General features: G+C 37.1%; 1 protein-coding gene across 7 annotated transcripts in view; it reads right to left on the reverse strand.

The window, feature by feature from the left end:
* The window catches only part of ADD3 (adducin 3), a 167,135-nt gene that overhangs the window by 65,499 nt on the left and 81,723 nt on the right, over positions 1-19,913 (reverse strand). Inside the window, exon 1 of one of the 7 annotated variants that reach the window (XM_078151062.1) lies at positions 2,883-2,985. The exons of the other annotated variants lie outside the window; for them this stretch is intronic. The gene's annotated coding sequence lies outside the window, so the exon portion shown is untranslated. Of the gene's footprint in view, positions 1-2,882; positions 2,986-19,913 lie in introns of those variants that run through there. 7 annotated transcript variants of the gene reach the window in all.

The following is a 19,913-nucleotide window of genomic DNA, read 5'->3' on the forward strand; positions in this document are numbered from 1 at the left end:
GAAAAAAAATTCCCAACAATTAGAGCTATCCATAAGTACAATGTGTAGTCTTCAAGTGGAAGATGCATGACTACTTATTGGACATGTTATAGAAGAGATTCCAATTCAGGTATGAATTAAAATGTGATGGAATCTGATGTCCCTTCAAGCTCTGATATTATGTGATAGATCATACAAAAATAAGGCTGCCGTATGAAAAAATGAAGCCACTAGTCCAATCTACAAACCTACCCTGTAACTAAGGTGTGTAAGACTCACTTTGGTTCCAACACACAAAAAGCTAACAATATTGGACAGTATATGCCAAGTGCCAAATAAACTAAATAAATACAAAGGATAAAGAGATCACTTTGAGTAGGGCTAATTGGGGAAGGAAGCACAGAAATGGCATCTGAGTTGTACCTTGAAGAATCCAACATCAATAAAATAAGTATGGACTAATTTAGGGGCAAAGGAGATGAATCCTGTCAATACACATACTCTCCATCTAGTTCTTCAGTTAATATATTTGAAAAATGGGTAATGAATTAGGGATGCTAAAAAGGAATGCAAGAACTGTATATGTAAAGTTAGTACACGTTAATGAAATGATAAATGCCCACAAGTTAGAGTTGAATTGTCTTTCAAAGCCATGAAGCAAGCAAACAAACAAAAACATTTAAAAGAGACCAATGAAAACTCCTTTGTGTTAGCCTGAGAGAGTCAGTATTAAAAATTCATTTCTTAAGCAGCATGGCAGAGCAGGGTGAAGTTGGGAACTAGAAGTCAATAGTCCTGGGTCCCACTTGACACTTGTCAGCTGTGCGACCTCAGGTAAGTCACTTAAACTCCCTCAACTTCAGTTTCCTTAACCCTAAAATGGGAATGGGAATAATAATAATACCTAATACATTCCCCTCATGGTGTTGGTGAGAAGCTGAAAAGAAAGTGGATTGTTTTTATAAAAGCAAAAGAGGGGGAAAAGTACTAAAAATAATTCTTGATATATTTAGGTGTCTCAAATTAAATTTAGATAGAGTCCATCACTGCATCAGAGTATTGCAGTTAAGGCATTTTGCTCTCACAAGAAATTTCACCAGTGCTACTCTTCAAACTTCTGCAGTTTTTCATTTTTAAATACACATAATTTATGCTTGGAATATGGACCTGAAATGGCTTAGTTTTATTTTTGTCCCTCTGTAGGTAGGAAATGATTACAGTAAACCTCTAAAAGTTCATCATTAGCTTGAGCACTTTTTCCCTGCTTTCCTTTAAAAAAATTGTCAAGGACTTTATGTTCAGCAGTTACTGATGGTTAAACTGATTCTGAAGCCTACTCAAAACTTTCTTTTAGGATAACTACTTAAAGTAAATGTTGGCTTAGTTATGACACTTGTTGTTCTAATACTTTAATAACCTATTGTTCACTGTAGTTGCCTCAGCAAGATAATACATTGGGAAAAAAAAGCATTTCCTGAGGGGAAGTGAATTCCCACTGTGTGTGTGTGTCATAGGCCCTGGCCAAGAGCTGTTCACCATAGGAGGAACAGCAGTTCTCTTCTGGGATTGCATAATATAAGAGGAGTGATGGGACTCTTTTCTTCTCTCTTTTGTTTAAAGAGCTTTTTTTGATTCAACTCAAACTATTGTCTATTTGGAAGACTTTGATTTTGCTGAACTGTTTTCTGAAAACAGCTTCAAATGCTTTAGAGAAAGTTTGTTCAACATCCTGTAGACAGCAGCATCCTGTATATCTTAAGCAAGCTATGGGAATTTCCTCAGCTGTCATTTTAATACCACAAAGGCTAGAATGACAACAAAGGCACTATCGTATTGGGTCATCAAAGCCTAGAACAACCATTGGCAAACTACCATTTAGAGAGTAATAGTTTTTAAAAATCAATCAAACATACTAGGCACAGCTGTTCCAACAAGATTTTAATCTCATAAATGAATTTTAGCAGAAGATACTCAAGTAAGTACACCCAAGCTTCACTTAATTGTTTATTTCTTTTTAAAAAGTAGAGCTGAGAGAAAATAATGATAAAATAAGATATACAAATGCAAAAGGCAAGAATAAATCCCCAGGGTAATTTATGTTGCCCTAAAAGGATGCCAGGATGGTTATCTCTGCCAATTCATGATTTAAAAAAAAACACCATGCTTTATTTTCATTGAATTTCTTAAACCAAAGCTTATAGAGAGATCTTTCTGCTGAGTACCACTGCCCAAAGGAGACCTGGAAAATTACCACATTGAAAAGAAACAAAAGAATGTTATTTTAGTAGTTGGCATAAGGAATTTGTGGCACAGAATCAACATACAATACCAGCTATTATGTTATATCCTAATATTTGGGGTTTTGAAAAGCACACTCTCTTTGAAATGAGTCAGCCTTCAATTGATAACAGCTCCCAATCAAATTGCACTTTTGGTTTCTAAAATTGTTTTTCTCACAATTGTGTAAGGAAGGTAGCATAAATACTATTATCCTTGTTTTATAGACGTCCAAGTTGAGGCTCACAAAAATTAACTTGCTTGTTCCAGTAAGAAGAGGAGAAAATTCTAGAAACTAGACCATCTGGTGCCATGCTCAGTGGTTTTTTCACTATACCATCTGACTTCTAAGAGGTTGCAGCAAGAAGGCTTGATGGTACAGGAGAAAGAGCACTGGAAAAGGAGTTAAGAAACTTGGATTGCAGTTTCAGTTCTCGTTATTATTTGACACAGTGCAAGACATTTCTGTTTTGTGGGCCTTCGTTTTATCATCAACAAAACTAGGAGTTTGGGATTAGATCACCTTGAAGGTCATTTCCTACTAACATTTTATAATCTATGACCTTGTGGTTTAATTTGTAGCACAAGTCTCCCTAAATGGCATTTAAAAAAAAAAGTCCTCCTACCTTTAGTTAGTTGTCCTCTTGCTGTAATTAAACAAATGGAACCCAAGCTCTAATACTGTCTTGTATTAGAGCCCTCATTTGAAGGTCTGACTAGGATGAAGTTATGACATACAGAATGCCAAACATCCTTTTTGAAGAGCAGCATAAATTCTTGCTCCTGTAACTCTGTAACTTAGCAGGCAGGATGGTGGGTTAAAGTTCGGCTCTCAGGTTGCTTCCTCAGCATCAAATCAGAAAGCTCTGGTTAAGTCCACTGATGTCAGTTTTGGTATTCAGTGAAGCAAGGAAATGGATTAGAGGGCTAGAATACGAAAACAATATTAAACAGGGAGACTAAAGCCAAGTACCAAAGCCCTCGGCTCAACTGTGTATGGCTGGCTTCACTGAAAATTACAAGAATCTATCTGAACACATACTCACACTCACACTTACACACACATACTTGCTCTCCCTTCTCCTGTATTCAAGCTTTGAAAAAAGGTTTTGTCTTGGGGACAAGGACTTAACCTGTGACTTCATTGATATAGGGAACTCACATGAGGGAACTTTGTACTGATGCAGGAATCTTCTCTGAAACTTAAGGTGTAGGAGAGTTGCCCATAGCAATATATGTGAGAGACAGGACATGAACCCAGCTCTCCTTGGCTCTGTAGCAGTTTTCTAACCAATGCTCATAAACTTGAACATAAGCCTTGATAGATTTTATTATATATGAAAATGGAAAATATAAGATAATCAGTTTAAATGTTTTAGAACAGTGATCACATTATTTTTTCAAAACAACTTTGGACATCTGTTAAAAATAGAAATATGTAAAGGTAGATGCAATTAGGATTAAAATAAAGAACATTTGCTATGGATTTTTCCACATAATGTAAATTAAAAAAACAAAATTGGGCCTGATCCAGCGTTGAAAAACATACAAACTGCTCCCTTCTGAGGTGGTTAAAGTATTTTTTTCCCCAGCTCATTAGGATACCATCTGGGTCAATGAAGATGTAATTTACTAAGCAGTATCTACATGCCAGAAAAAATTGAAGGCATCTTTCCAAACTGAGAAATTATTGTCTTCCCAGACAAGCTTCCCTCATGAGTTGCCCCTGAGCAGTATGTAGTATGGGGATACTGCAGGCTAACAAGGTTCCTTTCGCTATAAGAGAAGCAATCCCAGTTAGAATATGGAGTACGAATCCCCCTTACCATGTTCCTATTAATGCCCTCACTCCTCTCTCCACTATGAAATGTGAATTAGATAAGTGCAGATAGAAGAGAAGGCAGACAAAGCCCTGTTCAGGTCAGAGAATGCATTGGGATAATACAGAGTCAATCTTATGGTAGATATATTGATAATTTAACATAGGTAATTTGATGATGTACAAATACTCTTATGTACTATTTTCTAAAACAATTACAAAAGACAAAGAATCCAAATAAGGACATTTTTAGGAAACCTCAAACATCTTTATTAAAATAGAAACAGAATGAAAGATTTTTTTTGTGCGTGTGTTGGAAGATGCCTTAGAGTAGCAGTAGTTCTTAAACTGGAGTCCACAGACCCCCAAAGTAAAGAGGTTTCAAGGGGGGGGGGGTCTATGACTTTGGATGGGAAAAAATACTTTCTTTTCATTAACCTCTAACTAAAGTTTGCATTTCCTTCAATTATGAATTTATGCAAGAAATACTATTCTCAGAAGTGGCTCACAGGCTTCATTAGAGTGTCTGGGGGGGGGGTCCATAATAGACAAAGAAGTTTAAGAACTCCTGCCTTAGAGGCTTGTTCATTTATTCAACAAATGTCTTCTGAATACCTACTATATGTCAAGCACTATAATCACCTGGTCCAAACTTGTCACTTTATAGATGAGAAAAAAGTCTGAAAAATAAATGAGTGGCCCAAGGTCACATGACTTGTCCATGGCAAAAGCAAAACCAGAGAGCCCTTTGTATAACACCTACACTAGTGTTTCCTCTCCACACCACGCTTGTCATTCATTTCCTTCACATTTTTCTATGGTGAGAAGCAGGTAGTCAAAGAGAATAACTACCACTTTGCAGATTATGGAACTGAAATGGAAATATATTAAAGTCTGATTCAGAGGAGCCCAAAAGAGAAACTATCTTTTATCACTTACTGTCCATTGTTTTAGCCATCAGAATCACCTTACTTTTCAAACCATAATATTACTCTTGTAAGTGGAGGTAGGTTGTACAAATTCTTCACTACAAATGGTGATTGCACCATCATTTCATTTCAAATTAAAATGTGAAAGGAGATAACATTCCGTGCAGATCACAACAGCAGTCTGTCTAACCAGACCCTTATTAAGTCAACATATAATAAAGCAATTAATGTGAATTTCAAGCTCAGTCACAAAATAAAATCCCAATACATAAAGAAAAAAGGTCAGCCCCTATTGAAAAAAAAAAAAGCTTAGCATGAGCTGTATTGAACCACAATAATTCAGCTGTAATTCAACTTACCACTCACGTCACTAACTCTAAAGAGCACAGAAGCATAGAAAAGACAAAGCAATGAACAGAATTTTGGGCTTCCCCAACCCCCCAACTCTTCTATCAAATACACAGCAGTAACAGGGACAAAGCATCATTATAGGAGGAATAAAGACTCTTTAGATGCTGCCTTTTTTATTCAATGAACCCACTCTTACACACAAAGTTCATGCCACGATGTCTCGGAACACAGTATTGCCAGGGTATGCTAAAAATGGGCGCGATAAGTAGATGAAGCAAAATATAAGTATTTTTGCATTAAGTACTGTATAAGTCTATAAAATATTGGACATGCTTATGGAAATACCATTGTTTGCTTTGTTTCAATAGTTAACATCATCTCAAACTTTTGTTTAAAAAAAAAAGCTTACATTCAAGTTACTGTCCAAACTGAGAACTGATGAGTATTAAGTTTCTAGGCAATTTTCTAACACTTGGAAAACAAAAATCTACAGGATTAGCTGAGCAGCAAGGCCCAGTGGTTCCTCCAAAACAGAATAATTTGGCAATCTATCAGCAGCTGGCACAGAATCATCCATCTATAGGCTCTATGTCTCTTTATCTACTGATAATCAGTGCAACAGAAAATTCAATTACTTAGGGGAAAAAAAAAAGAAATGAGGTTGCTGAACATTTCTTAAGCTGGTTAGCGTGTGGCAATTCTGATGCAATGCTGCCCTAAAAATGAACTTTGTTATAAACAGCAAGATATCCCCAGTAAATGTGGTTAGAGCAAGGGTGGAGTACACTCTGGGGGAAATAACACACCCCTGCTAGCTTTAGCTAAACCAAGTTTTGCACGTTAATAACACAAAGTTTTCCAGGTTTTCCTGAACTTAGCAGTCACATTTGTTTATGAATTCTCAAAGAAATGGGGGGAAAAGTTTATATTCTCCTATCAGCCTCCCCACCTTAGAATAAGGGACAGATTTCCCAGGTACCTGTTGTTGTAAATGAGAAATGAAAGGTAGGTCAGGCAGACCAACCAACAGAAGATCACTAGACGGAAGAGAACTGGTAAAAGGGAAGTCAGAACATGCCAACATCTAAGTTTAGAAACAGGTTTTACACATCCCAAGGCATGAAAAAAAGTTACACTTAGGTGTGATACTTTACTTCAGTCTGTTTTTCAGAATCTCAACATATATGAATATGGGCAAATTATCTAAAATCCTCACTAACGCTACAGCTAATCTGGCCACATACAACACAGTAGGAGTAGAATGCTGCTTTCCAAAAAGAGAGGCTTAATGGAGAATTATTGCCAGCACTTCATCTCTAACATTGCTTGGTAGGTTTGTGATTTGAACTCATACCAGGTAAAAATCATTTTGAAGAAAATGGTCAGTCCATGCACTTCCAAAGCAAACCACTTTTGTTTATAGCAAAGGCTCTGTCTTTTTATTTCACAACCACCACCCACTACTCCAAACAAGTGACTCAATGTTCCATAGAAATTTTAATTGTTTCCATGACTTCCTACCTGCCAACATGACCTTACTCCACACAGGGTACACACAAGAGACACCTTTTAAAAGCTCTGATATTAAAAAAAAAAAGGCAGTGTTCAAGACTGAAGTTTTTTTACTTACATGCTACTCTTCCTAAGTGAATAATAAGTAGAATAATTTAAGTAGCTATTATCATCACACCCTCCCAAGGATAACCATCATTGAATTTTCAATCGTTAGCAAGATACCACATAACAAAAGTCAAACACCCAAAAACAAGCCACAAAATTGTTGAGAACAAAAAATAAACCTTGACAAAACAATGAAGAAGTCATATGAACCACATTCCCTCCTCCTAGCTCAAAAAACCCCCCCAAAACTTGAAAAGCAATAAATCAGCCTACTTCATTAGGCTTCATCAGTGTTTTGGGCGGCACCCTGGAAGCGGCCCTAAGGATATTTGAAGGGAGATCTAACAGACCTAGTTTTCTTTGATATTGCCAAATTATGTCAGCAACATACTGTTCTTAGCGTGTAATGAAATAAACCATATTTTGTTTCAAGTAGCATGGGAAGAACTATTAGTCTGGGAATCAGAAGAACTGGGTTCTAGTCCTGGCTATACAATCAGCTGAGCAAATCACTTCAATTCTCTGCATTTCAGTATAATTATCTTTAAATGAAGGGGGTGAAATAGATTATGGGTTAGTAGATTTCTAGCTAGGAAGAATTTCAGTGATCATTTAATTCAATCCTCACAAGTAAGGAAACTGAGACTCAGAGAGTTGAAATAACTTGACCTATGTCACAAGGTAGCAAGAGAGCCATAATTTAACCCAATTCCTTTGAGTCTAGTGATCTTTCCACAGTATTATGATGTTTTCCTAATGGACAGATTAGGCAAGAAAGCTGCCCTTAGTTGGAAACAGGGAAGACAGAGACTCTAGGACACCGATGGAAGGGCTAGGAGAGGTAGGGGAGGAGAATTCACCCCAGAAGATCATGTGGCAGCTTTCCAGACAATCCAATCCAAAAAAAAAATTATTAAATATCCTCTGAACTACATGCTGAGGACACAAAGACAAAGCAAAACTATTCCTACCATCAAGGAGCTTCCATTCCATGGTGGGGGAATGGGGTAGAATATATATCATATAACCAGAAAAGTATATACATGATGATTTGAGGAGAGGGGAGCATTAAACAACCATGGGGAATTGAGGAATTAGGAAAGGCCTGTGTAGGCAATAGCCTATGATCTGAGCCCTGAAGGAAGCTAGGGATTTTAAGAGATGAAGATGACAGGGAAACATACAGGCATAGCCAGGGGAGATTGAATGACAAATTCAGGAAACAATAAGGACAAATGGGCTGGACTTGAGAGTGTGTGAAGGGAGAGTGAGGTGAAATAAGCCTGGAAAGGTAGAGTGGAGTCTTATTGGGAAGAGTTTTAAATGCCAAGCTAAGGAGTTTCTAGTTCATCTTAAAAGTCACTAAAATGCCACAGTAGGTTTTGGAGTCAAGAAGTAATATGGGCAGACTTGTTCTTCAGAAAAATTATTCTGGTAGCTATGTGGGGAGAAAATTAGAGTAGGGAGAGACTGGAAGCTAGGAACCTAATTAGGATGCTATTATAATAGTCTAGATAGAGAACTGATGAGGAACCAAACTGGGACGGCGGCCAAGCAAGAGATGTTATGGAGGTCAAATTTATAAGGCTTGGCTCTTGATGAGGGCAGGCGGGTTAAAGGAAGAAGTGAAGATGACACTTGAGGTTGCAAAACTGGGTGTCTGAAAGGACTGCAGTGCTAGAAACAAAAATAGGGAAGTTTGGAGAAGAGGGAGGTTTAAGGGAGAAAAACAAGTTCCATTTTAAACATGTTGATTTTGACATACTTATGTGATAACCAGTTGGAGAAATCCAATGTTTGAGCAGAAAGAATACTAGATTTGTATTCAGTGGACCTGAATATGAATCCTAGTTCTGCCTCTTACTATCTGGACAACTTCGGGCAAATCACGTAACTATTTGGGGCCTCAGTTTCCTCACCTGTAAAATAAGGGGGTTGCATTAGTCTTACAGCTCTAATTCTATGATACTATGAGGGAATAGAGTTCAGGAGAGAGATTAGGATGGATACATAGATGTAGGAACTATTTGCAAAGAGACGATCATTGAACTCATGGAAGCTGTTGAGGAGAAAGGAAAAGTAGGAATGAGTTGAAAGACAAAGAAAAGAATCTTAGAGAAAAGAGAAGAAAAGAAAGCCTAGAACAAAGTCTTGCTGGACATCTAGGGCTTGAGACATGGATGATGATGAGGCAAAGGAGAATGAGGAGGAAAAGTAGGATAGATCAGTGGGAGTGGGAGAAAAGTGAGTAAAGGCAAGGACCATAGAAGGCTTTCTATAGAAATTTGGTTGTGAAAGAAGGGGAAGGGAATAAGTATTTATATAACACAACTACATGCCAGGCACTGTGTTAAGTGCTTTACAAATATAATCTCATTTGATGCTCACAACAACCTTGTAAGGTGGATGCTTATTATCCCCTCTTTTTTTCAGCTGAGGAAACTGGGCGAAATGACTTGCGCTTGATAACATAGCTACAAAGTGTCTGAATTTGGATTTGAACTCAGGTCTTCCCGACTCCAAGCCAGCCCTCTATTCACTGTACCACCCAGTTGCCCCAGGAAGATACAGAAAGATAGTTTACTATTTAAAACAATTATACCACCAAAGTATTATCTAGACCACTAGTACCTTGTCCAGGATGGTAGGTCTAGGAGGGAAAGCAAGTGTCCACAGCCTATTATTACTATCCATATTCTCATATAGATGACAACTCCTCCCAAATCAAGCTCATTCATTAGACTTTAAGCTTCTTGAAGGCAGTCACTGTTTTTACTGCTGTTTTGTATCCCCAAAGACTAGCATAGTATCTGACACATAGTAAATCCTAGTTGAATTGAAAAGGATTGATGGTGGGTGAGGCCCAGGTTCAGTTTTGGTGTGGCCAGGGGCCACACCCCTCCACTAGGGCTTGAAGGTGGTGAAAGCCGAACAGATGGGTGCCTGAGTGGTATCACCCCAAATAATAGTGCTTAGAGGCAGGATACCCCAAGCTTTCCTTCTTCCCCTCCCCCTCCCTCAGTTCATCCTCAATGAAAAGTTTAAAGATTGGGGGCTATTTTCATCACCATATATCCTCCTGAGGCTCTACTATCTCAGTAGACTACAACCAATCTACCACCTATTCCCCACCCCCACCCTGTCCTGTTATGATGTTTCTGTCTTTCCATGTCTTGTTCCAGCTAGTCCTTTGCCACTTATTTATTAAGTACTCACCGCGTCTGGAACATTGTGTTAGGTACTAAGGGAGATGACAAAGATTAAACAAAAATGTTGTCCCTGTTCTCTCAGAGTTCATGATTTGTTAAGTGGGTACAACACAGGCATCTAAGAGGTGGTTCAACAGATAGAGCATGGGGCCAAAAGTCAGGAAGACCTGAGTTCAAATCTGGCCTCAGACACTTACTAGCTATGTGACCCTGGGCAAGTCACTTAACCTCTGTTTGCCTTTGTCCAATGGAAAAAGAAATGGCAAACCAGTTCAGTATTTTTGCCAAGAAAACCCCATGGATAGTACTGGCCTGCTATGTTCCACGGGGTCACCAAGAATCAGATATGACTGAATAACACCCAAAATATTCACAACTAATTAATATGAAATCATATTATTAGTTAGAATCTAGCCAACAAAATGCTTTTTTGAGGTCTAAAGGAAAGAGTGTATCATTAGTAACTTAGATCACAGAAACTTTCAAGTTGTGCCTTAAAGGATGGATTGGATTTTAATAGGCAGATATTGATGGGAAAGGGGAGAGGGTATTTCAGGTACACAGAACATTTCTGAAGTTCTAGGATTATAGTGCTATATATTTCTGATTGATTTTTTTATGATTATATGAATGAATAACCATAAGGCAGCTTACTACCTTAAATTCACTGACCCAAAAGCAATTGTTGGAGTTTTTCTTCAGTTGAATCTCATCTTAGTACTCTTGGATTTGCATTTTTGCTGGAAATGTCTGTTTTCAAGTCAAACTTGACTTTCCCAGCTGCAGAGGAAATGACAAGAAAAGAAAAACACAGCCAATAGATATCAACAATTAATTCCATCCACAACTACCCAGCTGTTTGTGCATGGAAGAATCAGCCAGATTCCTTTTGGGGTTTTCACCACTGAAAATTGATACTGCACATTCAGAGACACAAGCTGTTTGTAACATGTCAGGAATGTGCGTAAGATCACAAAAAGTTGAAGAGGATAAAATGAAATCCAGATCTAACTCTCTTTAAGACTTAGCAGGGTAATTTTATATCTGAAGAACCTATATACACCTATATTTCTGCATATGAATGCGCACACACACACTTTTTTTAACTCACTGAAAGATATTTCCCCTCTGATAAGAATGGAAATCTGCCAACTACGTCAGAGTCATTATCCAGAACAGACACTGATTTATCAGCACAGAGAAGGTGTGACATTCTCAGGAATCCATATAACCAAAGAATATTGAATTCAGCAAGCCCTTTTAGATTACACAACTGCTTGTGCAATATATATATATATTTAAGTTTCCTTACAAATATGAAAGTTACTAGGAGTTAATATTTTGCCCATGGATAAAAAGAAAAGCAGGTTCTTCTGGTTAGCAGAAGCATTATTCTAATACATGCACATACCTGCCATTTTTAGGAATTTAAGTACATTTAATCAATAAGCCTTTATCATATGCTTACTCTGTGCCAAGCACAGGGCTAGGTGTTTAGGATACAAAGACAAGAAAATGAAATAGTCTCTGATCTCTTACATTCTATCAGGCAAGCCAGAACCTAAAAAAGCATATAAAAAAGAAAAAAATGGGAGAGAGGAGGTATTATTGCCTGAGGGAGGAGGGATCAGGGTGTCAGGAAAAGCCTTATACAGAAGGTGGCACTTGAACTGAGCCACGAAGGAACCCAGGGGTACCGAGGAACAGGCAGAGGTGAGGAAGGATCATCCCCTATACATTCTGTGAATGCAAAGATGAACACCATGTATGGGGAATACAAAGAATCAATCAAGAAGCATTCACTGTTCCATGCTTACTGTGTACCAGGAAGTATGTGGATAAAAAGAAAAAGTGAAAAGGGTATCTTTAATGGTCAGTTTTATAAGTCTCAGGTAATCAAGATCTACCTACTTTTAAAACATCTTCCTAAGTTGCCAAACAAAACAACTGATTTGACAACCCTCTGATGCAAAGGAAAGCCATACTGAAAGTTCTCATAAAGAATCCAACAGAACTAGTCAGTTCCCTTGAGCACCCATTCTGTTCAGACTGATGCAGTTATGCTAAATGTTATGGTGCTACCCTAGAAACAGGCACAGGCAGGTGGCACAATGGAGAAGGTGGAGTCAGGAAGACATAGGTTTGAATACTACCTCAGGAACTCACCAGCTCTGTGTGATCTTGGAGAAGTAACATAATCTCTCTACTTTAGCTTCCTCATCAGTAAAATGAAGATGATAATAGCACTTAACTCAAAGGGTGGTTAGGAGGATCAAACGAGATAATATTTGTAAACTTTTTTGCAAACTTTAAAAAGTTATATAAATGCTAGCTGTTGTTAGTTCGCTCATAAATAGAAAACAAATTAGAGCTGGCAGGGGTTTCCATGCAAACCATAAGCAATCTGACTACAACCCATCTTCAGTCTTATCTCTTATCGAGTCCTCTTCACATACTTTCCATTCACCATTCTCCATTTTGTCCTGCTTTGGCCTTCCTGTATGCATTTGTGTAGGACCAACTCCCATTCCTGGAAGAGACTCCACCATTTTGCACATTAAATTATTTTACTTCACAGGATCTGAGTTAGATGCCACTTTCTCCATGAAACCTTCCCTCACTTCTAAAGCTAAAAGTACCCTCTATGAATCTCTCATCCTATTTGACCTTCATATTATATGCATATTGCAATACACTATAGTTATTTGTACACATCATCTATCCCCCCTTCTCAACTTTAAAGTTCTTGATGGCAGAGTTTTCATTTTTATTCCCGCTGTGCCTAGCACAATACTCTGAATACAATAGGTTCTGACTACGTGTTTTTTTTTTAAGGAAAATATGACTGTATTACCATGTTTTTCCTAAATACCAATGGGCAGCTAATACTACTTGTTGTTGGGATTCTAACCAGTCCAATTAATTTTCTTCATCTGTAAAATGCGGGGATTGAACTTTTGAATTACCTTCTAGCTCCAAATCTGTATTCCTAACTGATCTTGAAGTTGTCAGAGGCTAAAGAGTCAAAGCCTCCCAGCAGGTAGTGGGACTCTTCTTGGAACATATGCCAAAATGAAAACAAAGCAGGAGAACTGAAAAGAGGTGTTTCCCTCTTAAACAAATATCATTTAGTCAAGAGAACATCTAAGGGAGGAGTTGATTGTTTAATCTTTGGCTGATGGAAACGCATACTTCTACAAGTCTGGTATCATCAAGGGCTTAAGTAGTATCAGGGATGATCTTTGCTTGGCAAACCTCAATTCAATGGGACTTTCAGCTTAGTGTAAAATGCCCCAAGAGAGCCAAGCTAATCTCTAAGGCTGGCTGAGAAGAAGAAAGCAGGGCAGAGTTCACCTTGTCTTGGTCAGAACAGAGCAGGTGTGCAGCAATGACAAAGAGCTTTTACCAAATGAAAAAGCCATTAAGTTCTTAGCACATTAGCCAAAAAAATGGTTTTATTCATACATAGTTATGACATCACTAACCACTAAATTAGAATCTCCTCTGGGGTTCCACATAACTTTCATACAGTTAACAGACAAAATGATATCTGGAAGTCATGAATGTCGGTCACAGACTCAGAGCCAAAAATGCCTCCAGAGAATGCCTAATCCATCTCCCTGTATTTACAGATAACAAAAGTGGGACCCAAAGAGATAAAATGACTGACCCATGGTCACACAACTACTTAAGAAAGCCTCTTGATTCTCTGTAAGTGTTCTTTCCATCATCTAAAACTGTTTCTTAAAGGCAAAGAACATGTAAATTAATTGGAAGGATGGTATATGTCAAGTGCTCCAGGGGAGTCCTTCATTTCAAAAGGGCATTGGACATCTTTCAAACTAACATATTTCTACTGAGTTCTCTTTTGCTGCCCCTCTCTGCCTTTTGTTTTTTATTTTAAATCAAAATCAAATCAGGAATTGACAAAATCATGGCGAGCTAAGACAGGTACAAGTGTGACAATTCCTTAAAGACCACATCAAACTCGCCTATTTTCTTAATGCCTTCTTATCGTCAGTGTGATAAGGGGTGTGGAGAGCAGGATCAACCTGATACTGGAGAGACTGTTGTGTGTCTCTGAATAGAAGATGTCTAGGTAGGCCCAAAGGACTCAAGGACTAAAAATAATGGTGTACAAACTTCAGAGGAGATGGATGGGACCGGAAAAATAGTGGAGAATAAGGGCAGGGTCTTTGAGTATAGTAAATAAAATAGTTACTTTAAGTATACCATGTGCAAAGTACTAAACCAACAAATAGGTAAGCTGACTTGTCACTGAGATTTAGGGCCCCCTAATTAATTAGAAGAATTCTTCCCTTAGACTGACTTCCAATTCTTGTATATTTCCCTTGGCAGGAAAATTGAAGTGTAGGCTATTGGGAAAAACACTGAGTTAGTAGATGAGTATAGCCTGGGGCAGATCATCTAATTTCCTTATCTATACATAAAAGAAGAATATCATCTCCCCTCTATTTTTCAAAGGGCTGATAAGATCAAAAGAGACAAGAGATGCAAAAGTGCTTGGATAATTATAAAATACTCTAGAAATGTAAGATATTCCCATTGTTATTACCACCTCTTAGGTGGTCCCTACTAATTTTTGAAGATATTTGAGAATTGAACTGCATAGCTTATATAAAATGAAAAAATTCTAAAACTACATTTGTAGAAGAAAAGTCTGGTGAAGTCTTTGAAAAAAGTGGAGAGGTTGCTTTCAAAATAGGAATAAAATAGCTCCAAGATAAAGTTAACATAATGAAAAAGCTCTGGGTTAGAGATAAGCTAGATAACTGATGGAAGTGACTGAGTGATTGAAGAGACAAATAGGAGCAGGACACAACGGGAGAAAACATAATGGGGGAAAAAGTCTGAGGATTAGCAAAAAGCAAATCAGAGCAAAGGAAATAAGGGTTGCTGGAAGCATACTCCACAAATTACTGATAAGTGCTCATTGTCATTCTTGAGCTAGGAAGCAGAAGCACAGCCAGGGCTAGAAAGTCCCTTAGAAAGCTAGATGGGAAAGGATATGAAGATTATAATAATCAATTACAATAATCAAAAGAAGATTTGTTAATAGTCATCTGAAAGCATGTTCCAAATCATTAATAAGAAGAGTGCAAATCAAAACAACCCAGAGGTTGATTCATCTCACAACCAATAAACTGGCCATGATGACAAAAGAGGTGAATTGTTCATTTTGAGAGGTTGTAAAAAGACAAGTGTACCAACACATTGTTGGTGGAGCTATTCCAAGCATTCTGGAGGCAATCTGGTATCATGAGAAGAAAGTGACTAAAATGTCACTTTGACCCAGAGATTCCACAGTTCCACTACTAGGTATATACTCCAAGGAGGTCACTGACAAAAAGAAGGGCTGTATAAGCACCAAAATATTCATAGGCATACTTTGTGTGGGAGCAAAGAACTGGAAACAAAACAGATGCCTACTGATTGAGATGTGGCTAAACAAAGTGTGGAACATAAATATAATGAAATATTGTTATGCTGGGAGATAAAACAAGCATGATAAAAAAAAGAGAAGCATGGAAAACCATATATGAACTGACGCAAAGTGAAGTAAGCAAGGCTAGGAAACAATATACTCAATGACTATAACAATGGAAATGGAACAAATGCTCACTACCAAAAAAATGGAAACAATATTATGAAATTATGAAGATAAACTTGACCTCAAAGAAGAGATATGAGACAACACCTCTCCTTGCTCTTCTGCAGAGTTCAGGGTCCAGAGGCATGGAACATTGCGTATAACATTAGACTTTTAAAAATACATTGATTAGTTTTGATTATTTTTTTTTCCTCTCTTCCTTTTAAAAAAAATTCTTTGTCATGAGGGATGGCTCTCTGAGAGGGGTCAAGGGGAAGAATACAGGAAGAAATCTAAGAGATACAAAACAAAATGTATAAATAAAAATCTATTTTTAAAAAAGGAATCCTAAGGAGTTGCTCTAAAGCAGTTGGTCTTCTTTCACATATGGGGCCTTTCCTGACTCTTATTCCAACTCCCCTCCCCCCAGCCAAATTACCTAGCATTCATTTTTTATATACTTACATGTATACTTCCAGTCTCCCCCAAAGGAATGTAAGCTTCTGAAGGGCACAGCCTGTTTTGTTTTTGAGTCTTCATTATCGTTAGTGCCTCCCTCACATGCTAGCACATAGGCACTTCCCAAATGCTTTGTGCTTACTAAGTGAGCCACATCCTGAATACGAATACTGTACCCGTAAGTGGTGCACTAGTGATAATACATTGGTACAAATGTCAATCATTTGACTTACAAACAGATGCTTTAGAGAATGGTTCCTAACCTGGGGTCCATGAATTTGTTTTAAAAAATATTTTGATAACTGTATTTCAATGATTGCTTTTCTTTGTAGTTCAACTTATTTCATTTTATGAATTTTAAAACATTATTCTGAGGAGTCAATAGACTTTACCAGACTGACAAACAGATCCATGAAAACAAAATAATGTTAAGAACCACTGCTTTAGGAGATGTAAAGGAGTCTACAAACTCTGCCTGTTAAGGATCACAGTCTGAAAAAAACAGTTTTGGCTTGAGGTGTTATCTGTTGTTGTTGTTTTGTGGGAAGTTCAGTATTCTGAAGGAAATGAATGCCAAAACTTTTGGTGTCTGGACATGCTGGCCAAAGGTCTCTGCTTCATTAATATCTGATCAAAGATTGCACTAACTGATGATCATGTGATAAAAGAAATGTTCTGGTATTTAGGAAGTACTTGCAAGAATCAGTAAAATACATTTAACAGTTAAAGTGGAACTTTTGCCTAGAATCATTCCCCTATGATTTTAAAAAGAAAAGCCAAAACACATATATCCTTGATAATAAAAGGAGAATTAGGGGCAGCTAGGTGGCAGAGTGGATAGAGCACCAGCCCTGAAATCAGGAGGACCTGAGTTCAGATCTGGCCTCAGACCAAACACTTGACACTCACTATCTGTGTGACCCTGGGCAAGTCACTTAACCCCAATTGCCAAAAAAATAAATAAATAAAAGGAGAATTAAGCCTGATGGAATAGAGGACTCAACGACTTATCCCATCTAGTTAATTGGCATACTCCACTTAAAATAAACTCTAACTGTGTAAGTATATTGATAATTTGCTAAATCAAAGAAAAATTTGAAAGAAAATGTTGCTTTGTTGGAAAAATGTATTTGAAAACAGTTTATTAACAGTATTTCAGGTGAAGATAAAGCCCACGTGAAAGAAAACCTTTTAAAGAGAGATAAGTAACAAGCAATGTAGCACTGTGGTCCCCAAACTTGACTTTCTCAGTCCCAAGGGTTAATTTCTGGGTAGGGCATAATCTGCATGTTTTCTTAGCTAACAGCCTAAAGATGAAACACTCATAAAACCCTTCTTAAACTTTGAGGAAGCAGCATCAGGGAGATCTTCAAGAGCAGAAGTAAGTAGGATAGGATTACTTATAACATTTTCCAAGATTCCTATTACTCAAAGAAAAACAAAACTACAGAAACCAAGAAGGATTTTAAAAAAGAAAAAAGGTTTCCAAGGGTGGCAATACTTTGCAGAGAAAGTAAAAGTAAATCATTAATTTTTTTCCCCCAAAGAGCAGTTTATTGTTAAAAATATAACATTTCGCATTGGTCAACCTCAGCTGAGGAGCTGAGGCAACATAGTGGAGTAGTAGATGAAATGCTGAACCTACAATTGAGAAGACATGAATACAAATCTAGCTTCAAACACTTTGTGACCCTGGGTTAGTCACTTAACCTTTATCTGCTTCAGTCTCCTCAGCTGTAAAATGGGGGGTGATAATAACACCTACCTCCCACTGTTGTTGTAAGGATAAAATGAGATATTTGTAAACATTTACAAACCTTAAAACAAATCCTAGCTATTGTTTTTTTTGTCTAACTACAATGTGTATTGGAAAAATATGCTTTTCATTTCAAATAATTTGTGTGGAAAAAGTTTCACCAAAAAAAAAACTTTTGGGAAATACTGAGATTAGGTATAGATAGTATTTCTACAGGGACTTAACCAAAGAAATTAAAATATAGAATTTAAATAAAATATATAAATAATAATATATAAACAAAATTTTTAAATAAATGAATGAATAAATGAATAAAAATAAAATATAGAAATTAAAATAAAATTATTCTGCATAATGCTGCCCCAATGAATATCATTTCTTTTTAAAAAATCATCAAGAGGCTCATAGGATCTTGAGCTGGAAGGCACACGATCATCCAGACTGACCCTTTTGTTATAACTGAAGATTACTAGAAAGACTTACATGAACTGACGTTGAGTAAAGTGAGCAGAAACAGGGGAACATTGTACATAGTAACAGCAACGTTGTTCAATGACGAACTTTGATAAACTTAGCTCTTCTCAGCAATACAATGATCTACGACGATTCGAAAAGACTCATGATGGAAAATGGTATCAACATCCAGAGAAAGAACTATGAAGTCTGAATGCAGATCAAAGTATACTATTTTCTCTTTTTTTTCTTTCTTGTGGTTTTTCCCTTTTGTTCTGATTCTTCTTTCACAATATGACTAATGTGGAAATATGTCTAATATGATTGCACATGTATAGCCTAGGGAGGGGGGGAGAGAGAACAAAATTTGGAACTAAAAATCTTATAAAAGTGAATGTTGAAAACCATCTTTATGTGTAATTGGAAAAAAATACCATACATTGAAAAAAAATTTTTTTAATGGTATGTAACAGGGAAAAAAAACCCTGAAGGTTACAAAATAAACTCCACTGTAAAGCTGCCCAGCCATTTATAATTTTTTTCTTTTGTAACTACTTTTTAAAATCTCATTTACCTAACATGTAAGTATTAAGGGGTAGGTTAATACTTATGTTCAAACATTATTTTAAGTCATGAAGGAGCTAAGCTAAACATATAAATTGCACACTGTTCTCAGGTGTGTAATGACATGACATATTCATAAACCAGTACTCCAATCATTCAGCCAGCAGTTAGTATTCGGCAAGTGGCCCAATAATCACCACTCTACCATATGCGGAATGTGCAACACTTGTGGATCTCACACCTCTGCAAAGGAGAAGGGTAAGAATGTCTTCTCCTATCTCTTCTTTTGAGCGACGCTTGTTTTTCATAATTTTGCAGCATTGACTTTTGATTGTTTTTATGATTGTTCTTTCCATTTACATTGTTATAGTCCATGAGTACATTGTTTTCTTGGCTCTTCTTGCTTCATTTTGTGGTGTGAATCTTTCTATGCTTCTTTGTATTTCAGCATATTTGTCATTTCAAACATGGATAGTAATTTGGTTAGCCTTTCTCAAATTGATGGGTACCTACTTTGTTTCCAATTCCTTGTAATAATAAAAAGAACTGCTTTTAAATATTTTGAGGTTCACAGGGACTTTGTTGTCAATGGCCTCCTTGGGGCATAAAGCTATTAGAGGAATACCTGGACCAAAGTATATGAATCTTTTAATCACTTTACTTCCATAATTCCAACTTGCTTTTCCTTTTATACTGATTAACAGTTCCACCAACAATGTACCAGTGGGGTACATATGAATTTCCGCAAAAATGAAAAAAAAAAAACAAAAAACAAACAAACAATTACACCACCAGCACTTTATTCTGTCAAGGAGTACTCACTACCTGAGAACGATACTGATATTTGTGGGAAATGACAGGATAGTTTTTGGCTTTGAAAGATTTG

This window comes from Phascolarctos cinereus, unplaced genomic scaffold (assembly GCF_003287225.1).
Source record: "Phascolarctos cinereus isolate Bilbo 61053 unplaced genomic scaffold, phaCin_HiC Scaffold_3;HRSCAF=262, whole genome shotgun sequence".
NCBI lineage: Eukaryota > Metazoa > Chordata > Mammalia > Diprotodontia > Phascolarctidae > Phascolarctos > Phascolarctos cinereus.